Genomic DNA, 23353 nt, shown 5'->3' on the forward strand with positions numbered 1-23353 from the left:
TCTAGCTCTTTTAACTGTTCATTTGGCTCTAAGCAGTTTTGATTCTGGTATAATTTTAAATAAAATGCTTTCAGCTACGTAAGTATTTAAGAATAAATAGTTCTGTAAATCAAATTCAACTGTTCTCAGTGCAAAGTAATGTTTTGTCAGTAATACACCTACAAAAAGATAAAATGTCAAGTTCTAGCTTAGGAAAGCTTAAAACAAGCATAAATAGTATAACATTACACTGCTTGCTCTTTTGTTTATAATGATTTAGAATCCTATGTCTATAAGTAAATCATGCTTTCAACAGGGATTTTATTGAGATTCCATTTGTTTAAATACTCATGTTGGAATTAAAAGCCATAAATGTTTTCAACTTACAGCATTCCTGTGTTAGAGGTTACACTTAGATTTTTTCCTCAATTATTTGTTTATCATGCATCAAAGCACCCATAGTGGAGAAAATAGTAAGTTAATACAATTCACAAGCCTTATCTTTTTCCCAGAATGATGTGCATCTCTTTTATTTTTTTTTAACAGTGTATGTTTATTCTGTCCCATTGTTAAAAAAAAAAAAAAAAAAGCCAGTATAGCTGCCAATTTAGAAGTAATTGCTACTAAGTGAGGGAAAATGCTTCATAATATTTACCTACTGAATCCAGACCCATATTACTGGAATGTAGGTACTGTAACATAAGCCTTTTTTCATTTTCTGGCATTAACAAAATAGGATTAAAAGCTGAATGCCTCAGCAGATCAGGAGCACTTCAGACACTATCACCATTCATTTGTGCACTATCTTCATTTCATCTTCATTATCATCAGGATCGCTAAGACTTACTCCATGTTACTTAAGCAAACTATACCCTGTTTTTATCTTCACTGGCATTCTGAGGTAGAAATCTATAACCTTTAGTCCCAAGTAGCAATCTAAAAATGTTTCCTTATTTCTCCCCCTTATGAACACTTCACATTTTGCAGCCAAAATTAGCTAAGCCAAGTTAATTTCCTTACTGTATTCTGTCCCACTAGCAGCATGTCTTACTTATCCACTTAAGAAATGTTTGTTTGATTTTCATTTATTTGTTTAGTTTCTGATTTCCTTATACAGTTCCCATCATCTGGGTGGCAACAGAGCTTCTGTACCTCATTTCTCAGTGGAAGAATATAGCTTAAAACACCATCTGCTGAATTGCTGGTCAGGCAAAAAGAAGAGCATCCTGAATGAAATTATCTTCTCTGGGCCAGATTTTTCCACTCTATTTGGGAGACATTGTGTTTTGTAGTTTTTTTCTCTTCTAATTCAGCCTGATTTGGAATAAGATTTAAAAACAAAAAATACAATTATGTCAAACTGCACAGCCAGCAGAAAAGCTGGTTTTCTCAGCCATGCTTACTCATTTGCCCACACAGACGGGACTGGGAAGGCGCATCTTTTAGAACCTGTCCCAGTTTCTGGTCCTTATTTGCTGAGCTCAAGTGTCATACTCCTTCTGCTTATTTTGATTCTGCCCCCATAATTCATCTAGTCCACATAGTATAAGTTCCCTGGCTACCTGTGGGCATGCACATCTGTTGAAGACCCCCAAGGGTTATTTCAGCAGCAGCTGAGAGTTATAACGGTACTAGCTTAGTAACTTGAAATCATTCAGGAATTCACTGTGATGGCTACGCAGAGGCCTTAGTCACTAGAGTTGTTTTGACAGACCAGATACTTACTTGTAAGTGATCCAGTGCTTTAATTAGCTGATTGTTTTGAATGTGGCTGTGGAGTCTTTGTTGCACTTGTTTTACTTTATTTTCCTTAGTTGTCTTGAAGGAACTGTATTGACTCTTAACAGTACATAGCCCTTAAATACCAGGAAGATTGTTTGGAAGATATGATGTTAAAAGTATCCCTCTGTACACTGCAGGTGACATGCCCTAAATTGGGCAATGCTTACTACTGCAACTAATGCAGGGTCTTCTTTTAATAAGCAGTATCTGAAAAATTTCTCAGATCTAACCCATAAATCTTTTCCAGTTGTTTCTCAGGGGATGACACAGACCAAAAAGGCACTAAAGCTAACTATATGTAATCAGCTAGTGTGGATGGACGAAGGGGGTGGAGGGCCGTGTAGCTGGATTTGTTTTGTGAAAATTTTTCATTCATCAACATGCAAGGAATTCCCCTCTGAATACTTACCCAGCTTGCTCTCGTCTTTACTCTTAAGGGCCTGTCCATCTCTATCAAGGTTCTAACTGTGGTCTCTAAAAACTATGTTACAGGAACAACAATTGTCTTTTTGTAATGCCAATTCTATGTGAAAGTGCATAATAATGAGAATGATTACAAGTAATTATTTTTTCCTAGCTGGATTTGAAAATTACCCATTTTTTTTTTAGAAAACATCAGATTTACTATATTAATAATTGCCAAGGAGATTATTATTTTTGTGTGTCACCTATTGTAAAATTTCAGTTACAGAAGGCAGTAAGACTTAATTTTATCACAAAATTAATTCAAGAACAGAATTGTCTGACTGACCATGTGGCATTACAATATAAAATAATTATTTCATTTTATTGGTACCTGCATGGAATAATGTTGGCACTGCTTTTATTTTTTGATCGAAGATATTTTATGCTGCTTTTCCTCCTTCAGATACTTACTATGTAGGACCTTGATACTTTTGTTACTGCTCCCTTTTGTAACAGAAAGCAGCATGTTGGGAGACCGCTGAGGCAACACTGGACTAAATTCCTTTATCAGGGGTACATAACTAGAATGAATCAAAAGCTTGTAAGTCCAGATCCCAGTAATTATCGCCGCACATTTTGACAGTCAGAGATACTACTTTCAAACCTTTGGGCAATTCATCATTTTGCTGTATCAGACAGCATGGATTTTTATTAATATTGTCATTGAAGAAGATTATGTGTTCTTGGAAAGCTGCTTCTTTAAATGCTTTATTTGGGAAGAATTCTGTTCTGAACTCTGAATGCTTTTTTTCCCTGTCAGCCACATGAATGTGCAAACACAAGAGTTTTCATTTTCTACCTTCCTTTAAAATAAAACAGTGAATTAATGCATGCCTCAGTTAACTGCTGGCTAAGTCTTCATAAAACTCCATTGTTTAATGTCGTGGAAGAGTAGCTCAGCCTGAACGCCTTTGAGACATAGGTGCTCTAATGCAGAAAACAGTGTGTAATGTCTCCTCTCATGTTCTGGCCTGTGACCCTTGGATCCCCAGGAGACCATGGAGGTCTTTCTGTTCATACTGCCTCTGTTTCCTCAGCAAAGGGTCTTGTGAAAATTACAACTATGAGATTGGAGCAATGCTGCGATGTCAAGGGCTTAAGAAGGCTTTGCTCAAGTTCTCTGTAAAACAGCATGGAGGATTCAGTCTCACACTCCTTCCTTAGTTTTTTCCTTTGCTCCCATCGATATGGGCAGCGTGATAGTTTTCAGGTGGCAGCCTGCACATTTTTAAAGCAGATCTCTCTTATTGAACTGACCCAGAAGGAGCACAGGGCAGAAGTACTGTTGGGAAATGCTCTCCTGCTGTGTGCAGGATAGCTCCTGATACCAACTGCTTCTAAGGCTTGCTCTCCTAGATCTTTCCCCACTAAAAATAAAAGTTCAGGAGTTACTGTATAGAGAGCATGACTCCATCACTCAGCTACCTGACTGCACAAAGGACAGGTGGCGATCAGGTTTTTCTCATTTCTCAGCCATTGTCATCCATTTTGACACCTTGCCTTAATGTATCAAAGGCACCCAAGCCCAACAGTGCATCCCTTGTCATCTTCCTTTCTTTCTAGAACTTCTTGGTTTTTCACCATTTACGTAAACTTGTTCAGGTCTTTTGTCATAGTTTCCCATAAGTTTCTGCATAGATTTCAGTTTTCTGAAGCTACTGACTTCATAGAGAACAATTCAAAGCTTCTCTTTTACTGCTTCCGAGAGATAAATGAAAATGGAAGTGCTGAATACAGGTGCCATCACCAGAGGCTGAGTCCAGGGACACCTGGATGGATAATGCACTAACTAGGCAGGCTGCTCATTTCCCAAGTCCATCAACTGCTTTCAAGTTAGGTATTATTTTATGTTACTGTTATAGTAGCCTGGACCCTCCCATAAAAGAAGTAATTCTTTCTTTCAGCAGGAAAACCAAAACTGTCTCAGCCCCTTGGTGTAAGTAGTTCACCAAGGCCATCACCAAGGGCAAAACTGAATTACTTTCTTTACCATTGGCAGAAGCCACTGGATGGAATTTTATATGTTTTCATAAGTCTAAGTACAGGGCAGCGTTTTAAGAGCAAAAAAATGTTACCAAGTTCTCTCTGTTGGTGATATCCCCTCTGTGCCACTGAAGCAGCTGTGGTGGTTCCCAGGGATGGAGGCTCCTCACAGCATAAAGGTTATGTCCCTAAAGGGGTAATCCTGGAAAAGCACCAAAAGGTGAAGGCTTCTTTCTGAGAGCATGCTTTCCAAAATCAGAAAAACAATTACACCTAAAGCTACCATAGAGTTTTTACCCTTCAGTGAATAATTCCCAACAAAAAGCCTCCTCAGTCCCTTCTCCCTCTCATGACTGTCAGTGCAGGTGTCCCCTAGTGTACCAGCCTCTCTGCCAAGTTCTCCACATTTGTCCCATTTCTGACAATCAGAAAGTGTAAGAGAACCTCCTGGGAAGGGCCATGAGTCTTTAGTTACCACTGCTTCCCACCTCTGCTTGCCCCAGGGAAGGCACAGTGGATGGAGGCCAAGGCCAGTCGGGAAGGAAGGGATGTAGACAGAGGGATGTGCTCCTTGCTCTGGCACAGTTGTGGAATGGCATGATGGGGGATGCTGGGAGGAGGCAGAGGAGGTGAAGAAGCAGTAGTGAAACATCTTACAGACACCTGGTAGTTTAGGTTTGAGTGCGCTCCTCGGTTTGGAGGGCAACTCTGTTCTCTCCTGAGGATGGCAACGCTACCTCAGCAAAAGGCTCCAGGTTTCTGCCTGCTGCAGAGTACTTTCTCCCTTGTCATTATTCTCAGAAGACAAGATGGTAATAAGGGATTAACTTCTCTGTCTTTCAACTAATTGTTTTAACCCATTGTACAGAAAGTTCAGGCTAAATAATTTAAGGTGAAATGCACTGGCCCTTTCAGGGAATAGAAGAGTTCAGACAGTTAAAGAAAGATGAAGAAAGATCTGCCAGCTACTACCAAAATTAGTTGTTAGTCTTCACTGTCCTGCCATTGTTTTCTCCTTTACTTATTTTAGATTCACTGTTAAACACAAGTTTTCCTGATCAAGCAATGGAGATTAGTCAGTAAAGAAAGCACTCAAAGGAGTAGGAAAGAAAGTCCCAATTTCTAATTCTCCATACTGACTACATCTTGAATCTCACTTCAATAACTTGAGAAAGTAATAACTGCTAAAGACTGAGCCAAGACTATCAATATTCTGTCATCCTTTACGCTACTTTTCAAAGATAAAATGACATTTATTTTTCCAGCTGGAAGCTTGTACTTTGATTTCATTAAATTGAATCAGTTAATGAACTTAATGCCATAGCTCAGTGGTCGACCTGAAATCGGAAACACTGAACTTACCATTGTTTCTTATCTGAGCTGTCTGGGTCAAGGAGATGAAGTGAAGATGGAATACCCAAAATGCTTATGAAATTATCCAGTATATATATTTCATTAGAAAACAGTGAGATAAGTTTTTTATTTATTTTTTTATGGACATCTTTTCATGTATTGGAATGATTTTCTCTGAATGGCTAATACTCTTTATGTTAAGAGCATTTGTAGTCTTCAGAATTCCTCATTTACAGGAAGTGTTCTTGTATGTCATCTCCTAAAAATCTCAAGGACTGGACATTTGAATCAGTATCCTCATTGATTAATAGCTTCTTCCAAACTGATTTGCAGCCTTTTCCCTATTGTGCAAAATCATAACAAAACAGAAATACCAGTGATTTGATTTGGCCTCATCAACCATGAAAAGATGGGTCATAATAGATTAGTAAGTGTTCTAGTTTATCTTAATAGTGTAGTGACAAGTAAATTCAAGGATGACAGATGATCCCACTGACTAGCAATTCTTCTGACTATTATGGCATGGATAAACATGTTGGCTTTTCTAACAACTGGCCATGAAAACAAAGGAATCTGAGTTCATATTACTGTGGAAAACAGAACTGAAACAGAAATTCCTTTTTAATTCATGCTTTGAGTGCCTAGCTGTTAAAAAAGACTGACAGAAACATATTAGGGTCTCAATGTGAAAGATAACCAAGATGTTCGTCTTAATTTTACTGGGAGGATTTTCCCCCCCCTCCCGATTTGGAGCATCAGCACTACCCTCCAGTGTAAATCCAGTAATGTTTCCTGAATGTTCACATGCTCAGGGCCTTTTGAGCTGCACCTTTAATAATAAATAAATAAGGAATGAACTTGTTTGGCATTTTAGGCCAACGATCAAAGACAGGGAGCCTGGTGAATATGCTACTATATCACCTTTATTTTTGTGGGCATCATGCATTTTTAAAATGGTTATACATTTCCCTGAACCAATGTAATATAAAAGATTTACTGTTACAGTTTGTGTGTGGCCAGGCAATGGCATATGGAAAACATGTTTCCTGCTATTTAATTTAATTACTCTAATCACGTGCCAGCCCCGGGCATGTCATTCTGGACCTCTGAGGCTCTTTGTCTGTCAAAGAGATGGACAATATCTTGGCTTTGTTTAGTTGCTCTGCAGGCTGCAGATAAAACCACTGAAATACTGACTGTTTGTTTAACCAAAACTTTGCATTTTAACCATTTGGCTTTGATTTTTTGTTTTACAAGAAAAGATGACATTTTGGCCCTAGTGAGCTGAAAAGGAAATATTGGGGATATGAAGAAGAACTGTCACTTGTGGGGCTTAATAGATGAAAAAGAATACTCTAGCCTTCTGGTCAGAAATCAGCTTTGTTAGCAGAAACTTAAGACAGACATCACTGTTGTTTTAGAATTGCCTATTAGCAAGGGCAGCTGGAAAAGTCCTGTTTATAACTGCTTCTTTCTAATATGGTTAGCCCTTTATTCAGCAGTTTCAGTAGATTTTAGTTTCTTTCATCTTAATAGATGAAACTCCTATGGGTGAAACTAATTAAGATTCCATTGCAAATATTCATACCAACAATGTTGCAGCCAGGTATAAGTTCACTTGTATGTTAACACTCTACAGTTATTTTTATGTAAGAAATATCTGCAAATTACATCTTTAGGTCTTTTGACAAAAAAATAAGAGCATATAGACAGATTACAGTACTCCATTCATATTACAAAACCCAAATATACAGAGAAATTAATCACACACTTAGCTTTAAGTATGTGCTTAACATCACCACTTCCTTCACTTGTAAGCAAGTGCTCAGGACAACCTCTTCCTGCATCCAGAAGTGATACAAAAGAGTATTTTAGACTATATGAGGATATAATTGCTAAAAATCATGTTGTCAGAAGAGGAAAGAATAAGAACCATCTTACCAGGTATTACTAGACATAGAAAAACTACTCTATTCTTACACTTAACTTCAGTTAAATATAACTTATATTAACTTCAGTTAGCATAAGTTTCAACAGTAAAATAATCTACCTTGTTATATGGTAGTGTGCCAGCATCCTGCCACAGTAGTTTTTGAACTATATTGCATGAGAGAAGATGGGCAGAAGGTCTATGAATAGGCTCTGAAGAAATCTGCATCATCAGAGGGTAACATTGGTGGGATGGGATGTATAAAAGGAAAGTGTCCATCTTGACAGTTTACATATTTCTGATATTTCAGTGTATAGTTCTCCAGCTGGCTTTACCTCCTCCCCTGTTTTCTAGCTGAATCAATGAGATACAATAAATAAAAATTATTTCCTCTAAGTTACACAGTAAAGCAATGTAAGAATTAAAAATGTTGTTTACTATGTACTGAATTACAGCTCCTGTCCCCTTTAGCTTTGAGCTAACCACTAGATGACACTACTCCCCACTTGCTTAACAGGTGTGGGCATATGCTGCAGTCTCTCCATATAACAGTTCATATATTTATGTGCTTCTCGAGCAAAGAACTTCAAAAAGAACATTATACAAGAATTGTCTTTACCAGTATACATTTTGATGAATTTTTGTAGACACACATAGGTATTTAGGTGTGTGCATGAAGGTGTACGCAAGCGATGTGCTTGTGTCTTTGCATGATTTATAGAAAACAAGCATTATAACTCACTGTGTAAGTCTTTAGGGTGTTGTAACTTAGCAAGTGTTGATGACAGCTCTACTTAAACCAGAGGAAGTCCAAGAAAAACTTAACAGGCGAGAGTTTGTGGACAACATTCCCTTTGTCCCCTATCCCCACTAACCTCTCCCCCTCAAAATAAAAAAGAAAAGGCACTATATTGCCTGCTGTACTGTGATTCTGGAAAGACTGGGTGTAGAGAAAAATATCATACTGAAGAGTCAGGCAACAGTAGGCTGTACTATTCAAGTCCAAAAATGACAAACTGTGAGGAGGAGAGAGACAGAGAAGGGTTGTCATGCATATCCATAAGGCAGCAGCTGCTGTTGCTGCGGTTTTTGAATTAGGAAGAATGAACTTACCAGAAGGATGTGTGGAAAGAATCCCACGTTTTTACAACCCTGATTTCCAGAAATCCAGGAGCTCCAGATTACTTGAAAAACAGCTCCTCCAAAGTTACATTTATGCTACTAAATTGCATGCACAAGGGCATGAGTATATGGAAGTGGACTAATAGCACCTTCAGATACATTTTTATCTGTGCCTATGTCAACAAGCATTTTGCTTTGCTAAGATTCATTTCAATGATTTATAATACATTTGCTCTATATTTCCTTTAATACGTGTTCTGAGTGATAAAGATTATTTTAGGTCTTTAGAACTTGTCTTTAAAATCCACCTGTCATCTATTAGTGTGACAACCCATAGTCAAAGAAAAAGTACGAATTACTTCTTGGTTTAGTAATCTAAATTTGAAATATTAAAAATCATCTTCATTTTGCACCTATTAGAATCCTGATCTCCCATGACTGTGGCAATATGGGCTGGATATTCTCTTATCATGTTAGCCATGTACTCTTGTACTTCTGCTGAAGGGACCCTGCAAGCAGGGAGGGTGAGCCTCCTTGCCTTGAAGGGATGCTCTGCTCCATTTACTTTTCACATTCTATCACAATCCATTATTTTAGCATTATTTCTTCTGTCTTAATGCAAAGAACTGCTACTAATGTGTATCAAAGCTTTACAATAATGTAATCATATGGTGTCCATTTAGCACTGAGAAAGGTGCTCACCTACAACGAGCAAGGTATTTTTTGCTAATTAACTATATTTGTTATATCAAGTTTGTCATGAGACACAATCCCACTTGCTGATTTGTGGGACTTCAAGAAACTGAATGGCCTTAATAGTGTCAGTTTTGCTGTATTCATGCAACAGTTCAGTTAATGTAATGTTTCCTGTTGTTCTGTTGAATGTTTGGAACTTGTATTTACAGATAAAACCATTCCCATTCACAACTAATTTCCTCCAGCTTACAACAATGTAAGTCCAAAGTCCCTATAAAAGAGCAATGATATGCCATAAATACAGCACCATAATTGTAAAATTATGATGTAAAGTCATTTTTCAACAAAAATGTTTATCTGTTTGCAGCCAACAACTTAACTAGATCCATGTAAGAACTGAGATTTTCTAAGCATTTTAACGGTGCCCAAGTCCGTAGAGATGACAATGGATGGAATCAAGGCTACCTAAATTGCAACCATAAGCAATGTAATCAAAATCAAAGATACGGTTTTATCCTGTGCATGTGTTACTTGGACAGGTTAATTTATTGGGGATTATGTATCTGAGGGGAAAATACATTTAATTTTGAACAAAAAATAAGGGAAAGGCTGAGAAATAAGACATTAGCCAGAGGTTTTGTTTGTTTATTAATATACTGTCTTGTATTTAATCTAAACAAGTATAATTACTTGTTCAGACTTTGATTTCCTCTGTAAATCTGGTGCTCTTACATTTCATTTAGACTGGGCATTTATGTGAATTGCTTCTTTTTCACCAATTTCATACAGTTTCTTAAATTTGTCAGTGAACATGCTTGTGCAAAGACTGCTTAGGAAGGGAGAAAGCTCTCCACTCTATTTGTGTCTAAGGATGAGCTCCGGGAAGATTAGCTAGAGGATACAAAGGTAGGCGAGACAAGAAAGCATCTTACCTTCAGACCTTAATCTGGGGCTGAATCAACACCCTGTTGATGCATATGCTGCCTGTGCAGGGACAAGTTCCCTGCTCAGTCGGATTGTAAGAGCACACGGTGTGAACTTTTGCATTGCTGTTGCAGGGAGAGAGATAAAAAGTTGTTAGAAGTCCTCTTTGTTCTCTCCTGACAAAAAGACTTTAGGTTAGAGTGACCCAAGAAAAGCAGTCTCTTTCCCTTCTCAGGGCTGGGAGTCTTAGGAGGAAAGCATCTTGGTTATGCCTGCTACACTTGTGGAAAAGAAATTACGACTTAATGATGTTTCATTCTTGCCCTGTAGCAAAGGAATTCTTGTTAGTTGAATCTGACATGGCAGCAGGAAAAAAAATACCTCTCCCCAAGTAACTAGAAAGGCAGCAAAGCTGACTCAAAGTACAAAGTGTGCAGGCAATCAAATGGATGTGAACCAAATTCAGAAAGTGGAAAGTAACCCTATGCAGCTTTGCACAGCGCTGGAAATGAGGTCTTTATAAAGTCCTTCCTCCCCTCTCACATGGTGTGAGTGAGGCAGTAGGAGCAAGCATTTGGGAGCAATGCAAATGGTGACTGAAGGGACAGACAGACAGATATGCCTTTAGTGTGAATTTGCCTTCATGTCTGCCAAGGATACTTATGTGCCTTTTGACAACTGCTGTGAAAGTTCTGGCCAAAGTCATTGCATTTGGATTATCATTTTAACTACCTTACTGAAACTTTTGCTTCTGTACTAAACTAGGATTTGGATTAGAATAATCTACCATGTTACAGACTTTATCAAACTCTCAATTCCAGTATATAGTATGGAGAAATGCAGTTCAAAAACATGTTTTAAACTAAGTATATACCAGTGGAGTAGAAGTTACTTTTATTTTCAATAAGGAAAGAAAACCCAAAAGGTACTCTTCTGTGCATAGCTCTTTAGGCAATTCATAGTGAGGAGTTGTTAGCAGGACTTACGGCTTCGCCACACTTTCAATATCATCAAGAATTCCTTTTAAAATAATCAAAAGACAAAACTCTTCAGGATTAAATAAAGTTCTATGACAATTCAGTGAGATTTTGTTCTCAGTAAATATTAATTTGGTCTGGGATTTTCAAATCTTCAATGATAAGATGGGGTTTTTTAGCTCACAAGGAATGTCAAAGACCACACAGGAAAAATAAACAAACAAACTCACCAAAAAACCCTAAATCAACACCAACAAATTATGAAGAAAGAAAAAAAGCAGAGATACAGAAAACAAAAAAACATCAGCAGATAAAAAAGATAAATGGCTTCAAGCTTGCTAGAGGGAAGCTCTTGAATTTTGAAAAATAAAAGATGGAGCTATATGAAACTATTCCTGTGAAATGTGTTACACCTAGAGCACAGTCCCTTTCTAGCAGTTACTCCTTTTACTAAAATTGTTGTAATAGCTAGTTTTATGCACTTGAGGTAGCGAGTAGCGTCCAAGGCAAAAGATTTATCGTTTGCTCTGGGTATAATGGTATGAGAGGAACTGGCTGCCAAAAGGGACTGTGATTTGAACAGGGCGCCTTTGGTTTGGTAGGTGGTGTATTTGTTCTGTGGCTGGAGTTCACTAGACAAAGTTGTTTGATGTACTGGCCAATGATAACTATCTTGGGAGAGGGAGAAACCAAAATCCTCCAAGTTTCAAGGAGAGACCAGAATGAAATACTTGGGTATGTGGAAAAAAAAAAAGAGGATGACAAACTCCATGGCAACATGAAGTAGATCAATTCATGGGGCACTTTGTGGTTTATCACTTAAGAAAAAAAAAAAAAAAAGAGAGAGATTTATTGACCCCCAAATCGTGGTACTTTTTAGTACTAAATGGACCTCTTTTGAAGACTAAGCTGCTTGAGAAGGAGAGACAGTAGTTTTGGAATAGAGCCCTCAGCCTTTGAAATAACACTGCTGGTTTGGCTCTGCTTCCTATATTGTTGCCTAGTTTTAAAGCTTTTCAGCAGGACTTCGCTCCAGTCTAGTGACCAGCGTGAATTACTGTAGAGCAGATTAACACAGTGTTTTCCCAAGTGTCTAATCTTATTTTAAGATCAGAATACAAACAGCAGCAAAGCATCTTTAAGTCCCACTGAGTCCTAGGAGCAAGTCTGCACTTCAGCCTGGTCAGCATTCACATTACCTCGGGCTCCATGGCATCACTTGGAGTATCCAGAATTCTTGGAAAGTTCCAACATTTCTGCTTTGACCTAAAGCTTTACCTTTGCACGCTGAGTGCAGCTCTTGGCTCGCTTATGAGAATGGTTTTATATGTATAACATCTTATCCTCGAAATCCTGCCTGCTGAGTGGATTCTTCCTTTCAAGCTCTCTTTTTATTGCTAGAGGGAGAGTTTTTGGAGGAGCTGTGTCTGTATTCCTTCTCTTTTGCTTGATGTTTGTTCTGCTGTTTTAACACTCCTGAAATCAGGGAAGAGCTTTGCACTTTTGAACCAGCATCAGTCCTTCCAAGAGGCAATGGCCGAGAGACACTGATTGAAAGTTTGCTGAACTGTTTACATACCTCTATAAGGAGACCAGGCTAGTCAAATGCAGGTAAAGGTCTTTAATAGTTAACCAGAAATTTCTCTTATTGTTGCTGGATTTGGCATTTTTGACAATGAGAGATTGATTTAAACAAAAAAACAAAAATGTGTGGCCCATGTATGAAGATTAGGAGACGTAAAAGGGATTAGGAAATATGGCAATAAGCAATTCCAAATTTTTTTGCCAAAGATAATGTGTATAAGAAGGGACAAATGTAAAAGATGTGGCAGGGAACAATAATGCAGAAATATAAAGAAGAAGTTAGGCATTAGGCATGCTTCAACCCAGTTCAGGTCACTGACTATCCCAACATACAGGAACCCCTGTGAAGTCATTTTAAGTAAAACCATTAAAATGCCCCTATTTTAAAGATGCCTACTTGCCTGTAAGTATGTGGGTGATTTCCTCAGAGGTCCAAAAACAACAATAACAAAAGAATTTATGTATGAGAGGAGCCTATATAAATAATGGTGGGGACAGCAGGCCCATAGACAACCTTCTCAGGAGGTAGGAGATGCATCACAATCTCAAAGGTACTTTATAGACTCTGGGGATTATTATGTGCTTCTCTGTGATTAAACATTGATAGATTTATTTAAACAAAAAGGAACAACAGTAAAATTTGTATGTAAAATTCCTAGCTTTCTGTAATAAAAGACTGAAGTGAGGGTTCCTTAAAAACATATAATATGAAAAAATTTCAACAATATTTTGAATATATTACAAATTAAAATGAGCACACATTTTTGCGTGTCACTCTGCTTCCCTTTCTCGTGTTACAGTTAGGTCAGAACTAAAAAAAAATACAGCACTGCAGTAAGTACTATAATATAAAATTATATGTTGATTTTTCCATGGGCTATTAATATCTTGTTACTGTGAGACTGTACTGGTTGGTGGTTTCTGGCTTAGTGGTGCTTGGCTTGTAGGTAAAGGAAAAAATGAAAAAAAATAGAACAAGACCACCTCTGACATGAATACTGACCTCCAACTGCTATTCTGTGTAACTTATTTTTGGTTATTTCCACATTTTTGCATTTAATAGAAATTAAATAGCATTATATCTTCTTGGTACACATTTGTGCATGTTCAAAATATATGTGCAGAAATATTTTTATATTGCTTACAAATTGCACCAGTATCAAGATCAAGTCTCTCCTAACTTCTGGATCCTGGGTGGAATTCCAAGGAGTGTTCCAGTGGGCAATAGAGTGGAAGATCTAAAATTGGCAGTAAGGAGGAAAGAATTTTCTCTCACAACCAGTCACGGGAGAGGGTGGCAAAAGCAGTGTAGGAATGGTGCCTAACATATTCTCCTAGGGCAATGCCTTTTAGGTGCTCCAAACACACAGTCATAATCCAACATGCTTTTCTTCCCCCCTCTTTCAAAAATAATTGTATTCCTAAATATCTAACAACAAAAATGCTGAAGAAGTTCCATTTTTATCTCTAAGACAAACTCAAATTTCTTTTAGCTTGTGAAATGATTCAGAATTAGGAGACTGAAAATGTTACAGCATAGCTTGTAAAGGTTAATGGTATTTAGTTATTGGCATAAAAACCTTGGTGAGGGACTGCTTTTGTAGGAGGTTGCTAATGGAATACAGAACCTTTCACCTTTGGGTCACTGGATCAAATGTGTCTCTTGTGGATAGTGACCAAAGTTTGCTACAATTCAAGTTTTCAGTGCCCTATATAAATTAAATATGTAGAAATTGGAGATGGAAATGATTTGTTACAGTTTACAGCTTATCCCCCTACCAGTACAAAATTGTTCTCACATATTTCCCAATTACAGATTTTCTAGTACCTAGTAGGTCTTGTCCACCCTGCCGAGTAAAGCAGCTGGTATTAATTGATACCTGAGTTTAACTGGGTCCTGGTGAACTCCCCACTCTGGCACTGCAGCTGCAGGAGGGATTTGGCAAACACCCCTCTGCTGCCTGCCTCCATGGGGGCACTGTGTGGGCAGCAGCCCAGGGAGCTCCCACGTACCCCCCACTGCTTTTCCATGGGGAAAGCAAGCAAAAGTCTCAGCTCCTTCCCAACATGTGCAAAATACCTTAAAATACAGGAGGATTAGTGAATCTCATTCTCACTGCCTTGCTTATCCCCTTTTAAAGTCCTACCAGCATCCCTTCCATTACCAAACAGCTGCAGGTCATCGTTCTAAATTGTCGGTCTGATGGATTAGTTTACGTAGCTAAAGGGAAGGCCAGATATTAGTTCAGACAATGATGATAGGGACTAGAATTTTTCAAGAGTTTGGAAGAGATTTGGAAGTTTGCTTGGGGCTTCTTTTTGATTTAAATGAAAAGGTTTGAATGCTATTATCTTTTACAGCTTCCATTTGCAAGTAATTAACTATGTTGCAGAATGCCCATTAAGAAGTCCTAGGAACTGGGTACTGACAATATTAAGGTTAGTCTTGTAAGGTATTTAATGACTACTGCTGGTTATAGAGCTATAGATGCACAGTCTTTTTAAGCTCAAAAAAATACCACAAAAAGAACGACTACAAAAAAACAAATTAGTACAGTGGCCCATTCCAAAGCAAAATACACGTGTAATAATTAGAACAGTTCTTGTTGTCTAGAAAAGAACCCAAATGGGATTATTTTGAGGTACTTTAACTTGTCCACCTTTGAGCGCCTCAAGATGCAAGTCGCAACACAGACAGAGTGTAAGTGGATTTCCTCAGCACTTCTAATTTTGGCCATATATGCCTCGCCCATAGACTTTATAATCCAATGCTTCCAGTTAAAATTCTAGAAGTATAAACGCAGCCTTCAAAATATCAGAGTATTTTTAGAAAGAAAATGAAATTTTGTTGCTGTTGCTCCCTCAGTGCCCCAAAACCTAAAATGCCAGTGAGGGTGGCATGTTGGAGCTGCTCCCAGAGCCTGACGTGCTGCTGCTGGCAGGTGCTGCTGGAGCTGGAGGAGCAGAGCATGCTGCTGCATGGCCACAGCTCAGGACTCCCAAGTACCTCATAAAACATAAGTTTCTCCATTCGCAGTGCAGCTAACAACTGCTGTGTTACCAGAGTTAACTTATTTCTGACATTCACGGTGCCAAAGTTCCAGCTGTTTAAAAATTCAAGTGATCATAAAGGAAGATCCTTTGGGCTTCAGAAATTTTACCATCAGGTGGTTTAAAAAAGAATTTAAAATAAAAGAACACCAAAGAGGAACACAAGTAGTACCACAAAGATGGCAGTGAATCTGCAAAAGGGACACTCCACACTTTTTTCCAACGTAAAAAACCCTACAACCCTGTGTTGTGAAATATCTTTTAAACACAGATTTAGAGAATGAAATTGAAGGTTATAAACTAGTAGCCAACAAAAGCAAGAAAAGCTGGAATGTTGGTAACCAATTGCAAGCACAGGATCCAAGCAAAACATCTTGAATTGCTGGTATTGTAATAAATTACAGTTTTCACTTTTGTATTCTGCAAGTGAAAACAGCACTAAGTCAAGCTTGAGAGAGGAAAAGTAAAGGATGACCTTTTTAATTCACCCACACCCATTACAAGTGGAGGAACAGCAACATGAAGCAGTGAGAAATGAAAATACAAATGCCCCTCATTATGTGAAGGGACAGATTCTGCTCCCATAAAATGGGGTTCCTGTGTTACTGAGGACTTAGTTGTCAGGTAGCAATAGATGAAAGCCAAACCAGGCTCTGGGATGATCTGCTATGGTGGCTGTTATCTCATTTTCTTCCATGGATTAATTTTCCTCTCTTTAACTTTAATTAGATAAAAGTCTAGGGGCGGGAGGTGGCCCTGCAGTACTCAAAGGGCAAGAAATGGTCAAGAGCTGTTTTCTCTCAAACTTTGATTAGCCTATTTGATAAGTGATACTAAGCACCCCAATTGGTTAATGAATGAGGGGTTCCCATGAGGTAAGTGGCTGGGAAATTTAGCCTCCCCCACAAGGACAGCAAATATGTAAACTTCTGTCCTTCAGTTAGGTATCTACTGTGGTTAGGAGTAAGGGTGATTTATATCCTATCAGGGTCCTGGAGTGTATCTACATTGATTGACTCCCTTGATCTTGACATCAGTCACTTGGGCTTTCAGAGAAAGGGGGAACATAGGAGATAATGAAAGCTACATTAAAGAAGACCTTAACATCTATGTAAACGTTATTCTATCTTCAAAGGCAGAACTATCTTTCAACAGAAAGGAGATTTATTTCCTACTTGAAAATATTAGAAAGTGGCAATATATTTAATATCAAACCTCTAACTTTGGTGCAGGTCTCAGCCTTTCAGGTTTGCCTCTTATTTCCTGAGTAAATTGCATTATAGCTAAAAGTTTTACTGCATACTGCTTGCAAATGCTGATGCAGACACACTAATGGCTTGTGCAAAGATACACCATCCTCTCCCAGTGAGAAGAAGAGAAAAAGACAACATTAAGAGTTTGGAAAACAGAAGCAGAAGTGTAGAGAAAACATTTGGAAAATCCATATATTACTGTGTATTAAATGTGGGGCTTTTACACATGCAAATCCATGGCAGTATAAACTAGAGACATTCAAACATTTTAATGAAACTAAAATGCACCTCTCAAATGCTCCCCTGGTGAATATCACCGAAATAATTTCCCTGTCTGGCTGCTAGGCTCCCCCTTGGCCCACAGAGGAGGTGGCAGATTTGGGGCATGCTTGGGCCAGGAGGGAGCCTGGCAGGAGCCGGTAGTGTCCTGTCTCCGCTCAGCAGGTGACCCACCAGGGAGCTGCGGCGCAGACATCAGTTCGAGGAGCATTTTCAGCAATGCTGAGCAGAAAGGTAATTTGTACAGCTGAGAAGCAGGGCCACATTGTCACCATGGAAGGCTGAAAAAGTGCACGCTCTTTGGGGTAAACATCTCTAACTCTGCTACAGAATACAGAGGCATTCACAAAATCATGAGGAACTGTTATTCATGAAATCTTCAATATTAGATTTGGGAGCTTTTGCTGAAATTATGAGGAGATCAGTTTAAAGCAGGCAAGATTTTTTTTGTCCTCTGCACCACGGGCAGTGAAATTCTGGAATTTGTTGCCATGGAAGATTTTAGAATGAGCAGTTCAAAACAGGATTAGACAAATTCATGGACAACACGGTCATAAGCAGATATTAAAGGAAAGAGGAATGTACCTGTAAAATCTACAATGCAAAAATTCTGGATGCTGGGAGAGTCTGAGGGGAATGAATTGCAAAGAGTAGCCACATTCATGTGCTATCACTAAATAGCATCTCCTATTGTCTGAGGCAGTACTGGGAACAATAGATTGGCCTGATGCAGTAAGGCATTTCTTATGTTCTTATCTTCTTAAATCCATTTTGGCTCATCTAGTCCTTCAGTCATAGCCAAACTGAGATTCTTCTATTAAATTTGTGTACTATTTTTCTGTCTAGCTTTAGGGTAAAGCACATTTCTGCTTTCTTAAGCCATGAATTATTTTTGTCAAGACAGATAGTCAACAACACAAGCCTTTTCCCTTTTTAGCTATGGGTCCCAAGAAGCTTCAAATCTGTCTTCACAACATGCAAAATGCATTAGCTGTATTCCTGAGTAAAATACTGTTGTTAAAGACTGCCTAAATGTGCACTAAAGTGGTAACTTACAAATTATAGAAACTTTATAGCCCAGCATCATCTTATTTAATATGCCAAGAATTAGGACTAGTTTGTAACGCTAAAAGGTAAAAACCAAAAACATACCTGTGGGAAGTCTTTGAATTAACTAGTAAGTTTTTACGCAGAGGACATGCAAATAAAGCCTTAGTTGCTAAGTCTTATATGTGATATTTGGTAACCAGCAGACATAACATTTGCACTCTAAATGCAATACGATCCTCTGTCTGGGAGAACTGGTTATTACTGTGTAACCTGCAGAGCTGAGATATTCCTATGGTAGTGAATAATTTCTTCGCAGTGAAAACATTAGCACAAAAAATATACATAGTAGGGTGGGAAGGGACAGGAAGTTTGCTTCCTCTTCATCTCATGCTAAAAGTCTTTCTGCTCAGAACACAGGAATGCAGAATTACACAATTTGAGTGAAAAACCTTATTTTATCAGCAATAAGACAGCACTGAACTGGAACCGTGCTAATCAAGATCTTATAAATAAATAAATAAATAAATAAATAAATAAATAAATAAATAAATCTTATAAACCTTGTCTTTTGAAACAAAAGAAAGTGAAAGAGCTGGCACATTGCCTAAGACCAAAATGAAGTGACATTAAAACACCTGGTCAGAACAAGTAGCAGAAAGTTGAAATTGTTTCTTGGACAGTATTTCTGAACAGATAACATCTACTGAGTGATACCTGTAACGTTATGTTAGTTCTATTATTTTCTTTGATGCTTTTTTCTGCAGTACTTCAAACAAAAAAACCTTTAAGTGCTAACTTCCCACCTAAACACCTTTAAAAAAAAAAAAATCTAAGAATCAAAGCATAGTCAAGATGCTATGAAAAAATCCTCTGCAAGGAGCTGTTGCTGAGGTGTCTCCCCTGTATTAAGGGAGTTGAGCTGTACTTGACTTTGAGGTTTCAGCTCTCCCACTTCCTCACTCTTAAATAAACAGTATTTTCTGGCAAATCAAAGAAAACCACACCTGACCTTACATTCATACCTGCAATTTCCTCAGGTCCACAGTGCTATTCTGAGAGAATAGAGAACCCATGAGCAGAACCCCACAATGGATTTATTGACTTCTTACAGAACTAAACAAGCAGGACTCCTGCACTGGAGCTGCTGAGCTGTCAGATAGTATCAATGCAGATATTACCAGCCCCTAGATCAGATTTTGAACTCTTCACTTAGTGACCAGAAGTCCAGACTCATAGAGCAGTTCCTACATTACAGTTTCAAAGACTCTTTAATTGCTTTCTACAGAGCAGGCAAATCCCTGTCACCAGCCATCAGGACATCCACTGGGCCAACAGCCCAGCTAAGCAAATAGTTTGGCCTAACATACACACAAGCCCATGGCATTAGATGAGAACCACGCATGTGCATATAATGAAAATGTCTACAGAAAACTGTGTTCATGCTTTGCCAGGGTGTAGCAAGTACTCAAGGTGATAAATAATTTCTTTCTCCACCCATCCTCCCCCAGTTGCACAGTGACTAAATACCTTTATTAACCAAGTCTTAAGTCAAATCAAGCTTTTAAAAATTCCTCTTTCTTAATGCTCTAACATGCATGGGTTCACAAAATTAAATTACAATATTTTTATCTGTTTGGGATCAGCCCTGTTTCCTCCTCCTCATGTTTACTTTCCTTCAGTAGCTGACATCAAAATGTTTTCTGGAATGCTGAGGCTAAATAAGTTATGCTTAACTCAATATCTAATACAAATAGCCCTGGGGAAGCTCCAGGAACACAATCATAAAAGCTACAGTTTCATTTAATAGCTTGCCACACTTTGCTGATATAGTATTTCTCTAATCACCAATCTTTACGTGCCTTCCTGACCTTGGAGCTCTCTGTCCAAATGACTTTGTGGTATCAAAGGCTTGTGTCATTGGAAGAGTGAATGGCTTTCATTTTTCTCCCTGAAACTTCCGGTTCCTGGCATCTGCAAAGAATTATTCCAAGCAGTGTTTTGCTGCCTTGCGGCCACTGCCCTGCACTGGCCTGACGGATGGAAGTGACTTTTCCCAAAAAGGTTAGTTATTGTGGTCAGTGGTGGGCGGGTGCTGCAGTTGGTGCACAACCAGCTCTGCTTCCTCAGCTGATTTGGGCTACCACAACTGTACGCTACAGCAATTAATTTCTGTGGGGGTTTGAAAGAAATTGAATCAATAGGGTATATACCGTTTTACAGGAGATGAGAACAGTAAACAAGAACCTTCCAAAATGACTCAGATTTAAAAGCCTTCATATGACAACAGAGGTGATTGAAGTTTTAAAGAAGTAATCAGTAGAGGGGGACATAGGGCATCAGAGTTTCCTCAACAAAACCTCACAGTGTATGAATATCCAAACCCCACAGTTGTGACGCTCTGACCATTTCCAGGTGATGAGAATGTTAGTGCCTGAATCCAGAGTCTCAGTTATTTATGATTTGTCTTTTTTAAAGCTGGATTCCTCTTCTCTCCACCCTGCTCCCATCTATTTTCTCTCACTCTTTGTCCTTTTGTTCTTTACCTCTTTTTTTTTTTTTTAATGAAATGTAATTGGACCTACATGGGTAATTACTGTGCTGAAACAAACTAAATGAAACTTATAGCTTTTTTCTTTTAATTTTTTGGGGGTGTAAGAAAGAGGATTTTTGGGGTAGTTTTTCATTAAGTATTTCTGCCTTAGCTCCACAACTGTAGTCAAGCACCCTTAGTGTCCAGCACTGAACTGTCACATTGCAAAGGACAAACTGCTTGAAATCTCCATAGTTAGAGATAAAGCCAGGATGAGATAAGGTGACACAAAGGCTCAGAGAGGTCAGAAGACTGGTGTAAGCTCATACAGCTGATCAGTAACAGATAAAATTTGAAAATCCTGCTTTTTCTTTTAAGAGACAAGATTAAGACAGCATTCCTCAGAGAGGGATTATGTATTTCAATTACTTAAATTAAATTTTAATTCAAAGAATGAAACCAAAACATCTTTATGGATCCAAGTCCTCCTAAAGCAACCTAACTTGACCCAAACCTCTCTTGGGACTTTCAGCCCCTGGTGCAGCTCTTTCTGCAGCATGGATCTGTAACCCTTCTTAAATGAAAAGGAGAGGCTCTTACACCTCCCTCTACCCCTGGGGAGAAGAGAGCCACCAGGGACACAAACATTTCACAGCTGGAAGGAGCCAGCCATGGACCCCTGCTCGGGGCTTTTCACTCCCTCCTTTCTCTTTAAAATACAGAGATTAGGAGACAACTCACACCTCTGGTTTAGGCACCAAGTATGTGCACTGGTCACCCCTTATTAACTTGAGCAATTTCACGTAACACTTTTTGTACTAAAGTGGTATATTGAATCTCTAGTTATTTATTGTCACACAAACACACGGCTAGAAATTCAATGAGATAGCAGATGCTTCCACCTGAACTTATACTGAACCTGAGTTTTTAAAGCATTTTCTGGGGTTTTGTATTGGGACCAACCTAAATGTACACAAAAATCAGAATTCTCCAGCTAATTAACAATTTTATATAAAATTTACTAGAAGTCTTGCAATGTCATGATTCCTTCTCCGAAAAAGAATGAAACCCAGGAACTTCTTAAGGATGTAACACCTAGGATATATTGTATTACAATATTGGAGAACATCGCTGTATGACAGCAACAGTCATCAGGGCTTAAATCCAGGTTAGGGGGGGAAAAAAAAAGACTCTGGTCATAGCTTAGATTGATGCCTCACAATGCACAAGAAAAACTGAAAAGCAATCCCCTCTCTTATTTCCAAGTGTATAGTAAAAGGCTTTTAAATTCTCTATAGACTGACTAAAAATAAGCAAAAAAGGCCAGGTAGCAGCCATCAGATTCTTATGGATTAAATTATATCCATATGTATAACACATTTCAATGTCCAAAGAACCACTTGGGATATGGGATTCTCAACTTTTGTGATGAAAACCAGGGATATTTCTAAAATTGTCAGTAAAAGTCAGAAACTCAGCCACAATCTCATGTATTTTCCCCCTTTTGGAATATCACTAGTGTTTAATTGCTTTAATTATGTTTTGGTACTGAGAGTAGCAAAGAGAAACCCTAATACCCATAGTCAGAGGAGAATTTGGAAAAGGAGAGAGGGAAAGAGCCTAGAAGCTCATTGCCTGTGGTCTGATCTCTGGATAGTGTTAGGTTCTCTGGCTGGACTCAGGGCTGTGTTTTAGCATATATATTGATATTGCAATAACATCAGGTTTAACCTCTGTGATTCCTGGGAAGAGACTTTCAAACATGTCTTGTCTCATAGAGTTCCAACAGGAACATGCTGGGCTGGCAGGACCCAGTGCTTTGAACGCTGACTCAAAGCTCTCAGCCCACCTTTGCAGCTCTGTCAAAGGTCTATTTGACAACATCTGTTCTTTTTCAGAAGGTTCCCTATGGCCAACAGGGCTTCCAGGCCATCCCAATGGCAACAGCACGGAGATGGGATGCCAGCTATTTGGAGTGCTTTGGCACTGCCTGGCTTGGAGTACAGTCAGCACATCTCTTGGGACTCACAGTGGCTCTAAGGGTTGGCTGTGACATGATGTGTACACCCATATTATGAGACCACCTTTCTGGTGGCTGGAAAGAAAATGGACTGGATATTCCCAGCAAGATTAGGAACCAAAATGACCCCAAAGAGACAGCAGCTGAGAAGTTTCTGGGTCCCCTTCACCACCTTCACCACAGTGGCTCGGTGTGGGTCACAGGGTTGATCAGCTTCTCCCTTCTCACCCAGAGCCCTTTTGCACCCAGCTTAAAGCTATAGAGTGGGGATAATTTGTCTGAGCAGTACCTAAAAGCTGTAATATTTTTTTAGTGCTGACTTCTCCAACTTTTCTCCTACCCTTTGTCAAATCCAGAGCAAACAAATCAAAACAA

The 23353-nt window shown here is 38.7% G+C and overlaps 1 protein-coding gene across 13 annotated transcripts in view; it reads left to right on the forward strand.

Moving 5' to 3' along the window:
* The window catches only part of HDAC9 (histone deacetylase 9), a 461802-nt gene that overhangs the window by 280165 nt on the left and 158284 nt on the right, over positions 1-23353 (forward strand). The gene's annotated exons all lie outside the window — the stretch shown is intronic.

Source organism: Empidonax traillii, unplaced genomic scaffold (genome assembly GCF_003031625.1).
Source record: "Empidonax traillii isolate 1590-97213 ecotype Southwest subspecies unplaced genomic scaffold, ASM303162v1 scaffold35:size4298261, whole genome shotgun sequence".
Taxonomy (NCBI): Eukaryota; Metazoa; Chordata; class Aves; order Passeriformes; family Tyrannidae; genus Empidonax; species Empidonax traillii.